The sequence below is a fragment of the Eptesicus fuscus genome, chromosome 2 (genome assembly GCF_027574615.1).
Source record: "Eptesicus fuscus isolate TK198812 chromosome 2, DD_ASM_mEF_20220401, whole genome shotgun sequence".
In the NCBI taxonomy this organism is placed as follows: domain Eukaryota; kingdom Metazoa; phylum Chordata; class Mammalia; order Chiroptera; family Vespertilionidae; genus Eptesicus; species Eptesicus fuscus.
Genome location: NC_072474.1, coordinates 59,507,566 through 59,515,158, shown reverse-complemented (window position 1 = coordinate 59,515,158; position 7,593 = coordinate 59,507,566). Strand labels below are relative to the sequence as shown.

General features: G+C 47.5%; 1 pseudogene; it reads right to left on the bottom strand.

Annotated features, from left to right (window-relative positions):
• Nucleotides 1–270: 270 nt before the first annotated feature.
• LOC129151700 (peptidyl-prolyl cis-trans isomerase FKBP1A-like) lies at nucleotides 271–515 on the bottom strand (annotated as a pseudogene).
• Between the last annotated feature and the right edge of the window lie 7,078 nt (nucleotides 516–7,593).

The following is a 7,593-nucleotide window of genomic DNA, read 5'->3' as shown; positions in this document are numbered from 1 at the left end:
TAGATCCAAAAGACAAACTGAATCTTCAGACCCAACGGAAAACAAAATGAAAAGAGTAGTAACCTGAGGTTTATGGCATGTCGTTTAGGTCAGCACACATACCAGGAGAAAGGGGCGAGCAAAGCTGGGTGACAGAACACAGTCTGGGCAGATGCTCATACCAAGTGGACCATTAGGAAAAGCTCCCTTCCGATTGCCTGGTGTACGTAGGGGGCGCCAGATCCCTCAGCACATCCAAGCGCAGGGAGCTCAGGGAGTAGGCCATTCCTGTCATTCCAGTTTTAGAAGCTCCATGTCAGAGGGAGAGTGACATTTGGTGGGATTATTCCTGGGTGCCCAGTGGCAGGTGGCACCGTAGGCAGAGCCCGGGGAGACAGTCAGTTTGGTTCTCTGACCCTCACGCATCTGGGCAACCCCTTCTTCCCAGCTTCGGCTCACCTCCTGCTTGCCTAGCATAAACGCCAAGGGCTTGTTTCTGTTCCGGAGGGATCAAGTTGCTGTCCATCTCCAAGCATCCCCGTGTAGTGCACCACGCAGTCTGGCGATGCTCTCCACATGCACTCCGTGGGGGTGGCAGCATTGCCAGCTGGGCAGGCAGGGTTGGGAGGTGGAGGGGAGGGAGCAAGGGGAGCAGAGGGTTGGGGGTGGGGGAGGGGGCGGGGCAGGCGATGGGCCAGACTGGAGGCGCCTGCCGCTTTAGTCAGTTTCAAAAGTCCAAGGAGCCGTCATGGCAAGCCGCCTGGGAATGCAAACTGCGAAATGTTGGGCCACAGAGGATGATATTAAAGTGTGTATATGTCCTCAGGATAGAAAAGAGGAATTTCCAGGACTTCTTGATCGGGGCATTCATGAACTGTGGTGCGGAAACCCATGGGTGAAGCCCAGAATCATGCTACATTAGGTTAAACATGGAAATGTAAGGGTTGATGCGATTATAAAAATGGGAATGTTTAGATAGGGTTTGCTTTTTGAATGTTGTGTCTGCACATGTACTTGGCTGAGAGGGAGGGATCCAGGCAGCCACCGTGGCTGTGAAGGCCTACTCTTGCATGAATTTCGTGCATTGGGCCTCTAGTTTAGATATAAATGTGCAGGACTCAGCCTCATATTTCTTATTTATAGCACCAGCTGGTGTTTTGTGGAGAAGGACGGGAAGAGTTTCTAAGTTTTTATTTCTTATAACTCAGATGGCTCTCAACCCATCAAGGGTAGGAAGTTGTTTCTCTCAGCGGAGTGCTGCTCCCTGAGGGCCCCTCCCCAGTGGTGGGTAACTACTCTCTCAACAGGTCTCAGAAGGGCCTAAGTACCTGGCGGGTATTTCGGACACTGGGGTGGCCAAGCCCTTCTGTGTACCTTCCCCACAAGCCAGAGATGGCCCTTCTGATCCAGGAACTGGGGGTGTATTCTGTTGGGAGTCCTGGGAGACAGGCTGTACTTCGTAGACTATGAGTCCAGACAATATGGCAAAGGTTTCTAGTCGCCTAGAAATGCCCCAGAGAAGGCTGGAAGCAGCCATTGTCTCATTTTCCCAGTGAAAAACCACACTCAAAGGTAAAGCAAATAGCTTTCTTCGATCCAGAGCAAGAAGCCCAGACTGTAGTTATACACAATGGCCACGAGGTGGTACTATGAGCTCAATTATCTCAGACAAAGACAAACAAAACAAAAACCAAATACAAGTAAATTCAAATTCAGGGCATCCCTGCAAAATACACCAGTCAGATGGACATAGGCAGTACCAACACTGAGGAAACAAACCCTTTCCTATGCTGTGCCACCACTTAAGAACACTTTACTGAGAGAATACTCCTTCATAGCCCAATAAAAACCCCGTGCTCTGCTACAGGTAGGGTTCCCGAGATCCAAGGCTTCTCCCAGCCAGTGTGGCTCAGTGGTTGAGCATCGACCTATGAACCAGGAGGTCACAGTTCCTTTCCATTCTCTGTCAAGTCACATGCCTGAGTTTTGGGCTCAATCTCTGGGGGAGGGGCGGCGTGCAGGAGGCAGCCGATCAATGATTATCTCTCATTGATGTTTCTATCTCCCTCTCCCTCTTCCTTACTCTCTGAAATCAATAAAAATGTATTAAAAAAAAAAATCCAAGGCTTCAAGTTCTTTCGCTATATTCAGACACTTTTTACAGGAACACAGACCACAGATATTTTCACACAGACACTAACACACCAGCTTCCAGGACCATCCACTCTTCTCAGCGGGAAGGCCAGGAAATAAGGGGGAAGAAGTGAGGGGGCACAGTTGGCATCAGTAAGCATGGATTTGCAGGAAGCTTTTTGGGGTGATAGAAAGGTTCTAAAATTGGATTGGTAATGGTCACACAACTCTATGAATTTATTACAATTCACTAAATGGTACACTTAACATTTATGGTAAATGAATTTCAATAAAGCAGCTTTTTTAAAAGCCAATAAACATGTTCAATCTAAATATAGAGAAGCATTATTTATTTATTTATTTATTTATTTACTAGAGGCCCAGGGCACGAATTCGTGCATGGATCGGGTCTGGCCAGCCCAGCCCCAATCGGGGTGGATTGGGGCTGGGCCTGTAGGGAGGAGGAGATGGCGGGAGGTTGGCCAGCGGGCCCACCCCTATTGGGGCCCGATCAGGGCTGGGCAGGCTGGGAGAAGGGGCGTGGGCAATTGGTTGGCCAGCCCCACCCCAAAATGAGGTGGGGGGTGCTGATCGGGGGCCAGCAGCCTGGGGGAGGGGCCATGGGTGATTGACTATCCCGCCCTGCCCCTGATGGGGTGGGGGGGCCAATCTGGTGTGGGGCTGGGTGGGGGGAGGGGCTGCAGGAGGTTGACAGGCCAGCCCTGCCCCCATTGGGGTGGGGGGTTCGATCAGGGGTGAGGCAGCCAGGGGGAGTGCTGCAGGAGGTTGGCCAGCTGGCCCCACCCACTATTGGGATGAGGGGGGTGATCAGGGATGGGGCCAGCCAGGGAGAGGGGCTGCGGGCTGATCAGGGTGGTGGGGAAGGAGGCATTTGGTAGGCTGGCCTGCTCTTGATCAGGGTGGGAGAGTCTGATCAGGCGTGGGCCGGCAGGGGGGAGGGGCCACGAGGTTGGCCGGCCAGCCCCACCCCCTGATCAGCTGGTTCACTGGCCACAGTGGGCGTTATAGCGACTGGTCATTATGGTGGTTATGGCTGTTACAGTCACTGGCTTTTTATATATGTAGATAACATTTTAAAAAATATATTTTATTGATTTTTTTTACAGAGAGGAAGGGAGAGGGATAGAGAGTTAGAAACATCGATGAGAGAGAAACATCGATCAGCCGCCTCCTGCACACCTCCCACTGGAGATGTGCCCGAAACCAAGGTACATGCCCTTGACCGGAATCAAACCTGGGACCTTTCAGTCCACAAGCTGACGCTCTATCCACTGAGCCAAACCGGTTAGGGCTATATATAGATAACATTTAAGAAATTGTACAAAAACATATTCTGCCCTTTCATGTGCTATCTACCAAAGTTTGACATATTGGAAGCTTAAGTGTTCACTTGTGCTATTTTCATATGTATCTCAGAATGCATCATCTCTTGACATCTCTGTTTAATCAGGAAATTATAAAATTACCAGCTATACAAAACAGTACACAAACCTGAAACTATTTTCAACTACTTGTTTATGAATAAGATTTTTCTTGATACTCTACAACTAAAACAGATGTAGAGATAAATTTATTTCAGAGGCTTTTCACAACATTTTGTGCTCATTAAAAATACTCTATTTCTTATTGACTATGTTCCTAATAAGTAAATGCTGTAGCATATACATATGAATAAATATATTTTTGTGTATTGGAATTGTGCGTTTATTTTTAATTTTTAAAAAGGTCTCTGTTGCTAAAACAAAAGAAATTTAAACTCTCCTGGACCATAGGTACGTGGGGGGAAAGGTTCTATAGAAAAGTAACGTCACAGGCTGATCTGATCACAAATCCAAACTGGAGAAGGCATGGTGGGTAGTCACTGCCTTGGGGTATATAACTATTTTATTTGCCTTGCAAGCCCTGACCATTGTTTTTGTGCATCTAGGTTAACACACTTTTGAAAATAAGGATAAGCACCCTCAAGAGAGCACATAATCTTGTTAACTATCCTGTTACCTAACTCCCACATTGCTTTCCCCCACCTTCCTGTAATATTCCTATTTTTCTCCCTCCTTCATGTATTCCCTCCTTGATTTAAAATGCATAAAAAACTGCAAAACTGTCATTCTCTGAAGCATTTGAGATCCTGCTTCCTGACAATGGTTGAAAGGTTTGGCCCAGATAAACTCTTATTAAAATTCTCTACAGCTTTGAACATTTTTTAAAATTAAAAACCTAACATTGATTATCATCGTGATATTATAAACGAAGGAACATTTTAATAGCCCCCACCCCAAAGAGTGTAGGAAGAATATTATCTGAGAATAATGAACTCACAACGGTGTCCTTGTGTCTCTTATTTCACTCATTTCCAGCATTAGGAAAGGGGCACTCAGTCTAAACCTCGCTTTTCTTATCTGTAAAACGGAGTAATGCTACAGAAACACGGCACGTAGGCACTGATCTAGCTGATGTGCTTGGAGCAGAGTAGGGGCTGAGGGGCTGTTAGCCACCTCCCCTAGTCTTCCTGGTGAGCTGGTGTTCCCCTCACTCAATTCCTTGCTCTCCTCTGACTCTTCTGGGAGCTGAGAGAAAGCGGGAACAGAAAGAGCCAGGGCATCTAATCTCAAAGGATTTTAGGGGGAGTCGGGGCAGGGGGGTGGGGGCGGGGAATGTGCACAGGTTGTGGCCTAGGTCGGAATGACCAAAAGAGACAAAAATTCACTCCTTCTGGGGAAATGCCAGGACCCTGGGAAAGGAGCCGGTCTCCATCCTGGTCTTTGACAGCTTTGGGCCTTCCTACACGGACAGGTGGTACCAAAAGATCAAGCTCGACTACCTTTTACTAGAAGGGTCATTTGAAGCAAGCGCCCTTTAAAAGAACACCTTATTATTGTTCTCAAAGGCCTCCATGAAGACAAACGGGATTTTTATCCAGACAGCAAAGGTTTAGCTTCAAAAAACATTTAAAAAAAACCGAGGCTTCCGTTTCCTCCTTTGCCCAGCACTTCATAGAAACGGAGCGCTCTTTCCTGTTGGCTGCAATCCAAACGCGACGACCGGGGTTCCCGCCGCTGCGTGGACTGCGAGGGGCCTCATTGGAGAATGGAAGCCTCACAGGGCAAAGCAACAAGATGGAAGGACTGTGGGCTCTTGAAACCTTGGGCCTACCTTTGGATTTCTTGAATGTGAGAGATAATTGTTTACAGTGTAGATGCCACTGCCCTTCAGTGAAATTAAATCCTAATGAATATACCGAGGTCAGGGTGCTGCAGCTGGAGGGAGGGGTTGGCACAAAGGCTCTGAGACAGGAAGCTCTTAGCATCTTACCTGTGTCTGGGGTATGGTAATTGTTGTGGAGCGAAGGCGAGTGAAGGACCACTGGAGCCCAGACCAAATTAAAATTCAGGGAGCCTTTATTAGCCGGCCGGCCAGGCCGAGCGACTAGCCGGGCGACTGCTCTGCCATTCTCCGCGCAGGGAGACCAGAGAGCAGCAGCGACCCTTTGTGTAGGACCGCTTTTAAGCACATTAACCACATCCGGTTTTTGCAGAACAAGTAACCCAAGACAAAACAGTTTTTCCCAAGCAACGTCAGAGTCATCCCAATGACGACCATGCTATTCACAGGGTCATCCTGTTCTTCAGAAGGCTGACAGTGTTCTGTGAAAGAAGGCCTGCGTGCTGGGAAGGGGCCACGAGACCCTATCTCAAGGCCTGGCCTGGTGTCAGCACTGACAACTCTATCTGGGGCATAGTCCACGGCCTCAGTAGTGCTCAAAAATTCCCACTCTCCAACAGTAATGGGAGGGAGAATGGTAGTTGATGGGGTTGCTGGGATGAGGGCTAACAAGGAATGAGATGGTGTAGACAGCTGAGTGGCTCATTAGTACTTTGAGTTGTTATTTGTTTAATTAATTTATTTATTTTGGGATTAAATGAAAGTTCTTAGCACTGTGACTACCAAGGGACGTACACTCACCACTCGGTAACTATTGTTATTATCTAACTGGTAACACAATCTGTACCTTTCCCCCACCTTAATGGTACTTTTGATAGGGGCAGAAATAGAATACTGGGGACCAACTAATGGTAAGAAATATTAATCATGCTCTGTTAATCGTGCTTGTTTTATTCTGATTAAAGAAGGCACATTCTAACCTGGCTGGCAGCACAGCTGCACTCGGGACCTGGAAATGCAGCCCATCCTCCCCATCAGGGAGCCCTATTAGCATGGGAAGATTAACAACCTAGTTCCAGAAACCAGAGCCACCAGCCCTTTGAAGACCCCTAGCCCTTGCATACTCACAGGCTTTTGCAAACCTCCAAACCTGTGAACTGCCCATTTGGCATACCTTTTTGTCTACTTCCCCATGTAATCTTTGTTCTTCTACCCAATATAAGCAGCTGGTTTATGGTGAGGTGCAGAGCAGATTTTTGTAGACAACCTGCTGCTCTCATATAGTGCCGGCAGTACTGGGAATAAACACTCATATATGATTCAACCCTGTCTCTGCTTAATTGGCTCAAGTAGTGAGAGGCAGCACAGACCCACTGATTGTCCAGTTACACTTTGAACTTTTATTTAGATATAAGAAGCCATAGGAGGGTTTTGAGGAGGAAGTGACCTGATTTATATTTTATTTTTTCCAAATTATAAGAGAAAGTTTATTTAGATTGTTGCAGAGGTAGTAGAAGTGAGCCAGCTGGGCTGCGATGGCTCAGGAAACAAGTTGCAGAAGCCGAAGCTGGTGCATATTATATATATATATATATATATATATATATATATATATATATATATATATATATATATATTAGAGGCCCAATGCACAACATTCATGCACAGGCGGGGAGGTCGCTCAGCCAGGCCCAGGACCCCTCAGGAGATGTCTGCCTACCGGCTTAGGCCCACTCCCTGGCAGGCAGACAACCCCTGAAGGGTCCTTAGCGCTGCTGTGGAGGCAGGAGGCTCCTGCCACCACCGCTGCCCTCGCCAGCCATGAGTTCGGCTTCTGGCTGAGCAGCACTCCCCCTGTGGGAGTGCACTAACCATCAGGAGGCAGCTCCTGCATTGAGCGTCTGCCCCTTGGTGGTCAGTGCACATAATAGCAACCAGTCGTTCCACTGCTTGGTCAATTTGCATATTAGGGTTTTATTATATAGGATATATATATTTTTTAATTAGTATATTTTTATTGATTTCAGAGAGGAAACAAGAGTGGGAGAGGGAGATAGAAACATCAATAATGAGAGAGAAGCATTGATCACCTGCCTCCTGCATGCTTCCACTGAGTATTGAGCTCGAAACCCAGGCATGTACCCTGACTGGGAATCAAACCATGACCTCCTGGTTCATAGGTTGGCACTCAACCACTAAGCCACACCAGCAGGGCCCAGTTAAGAATTTATGATCAGATTCCAGAAGTGGCTTTCTGAGGAAGCCTGTGGCTTAGTGTGCTCTTTTTCAGCTTCCACC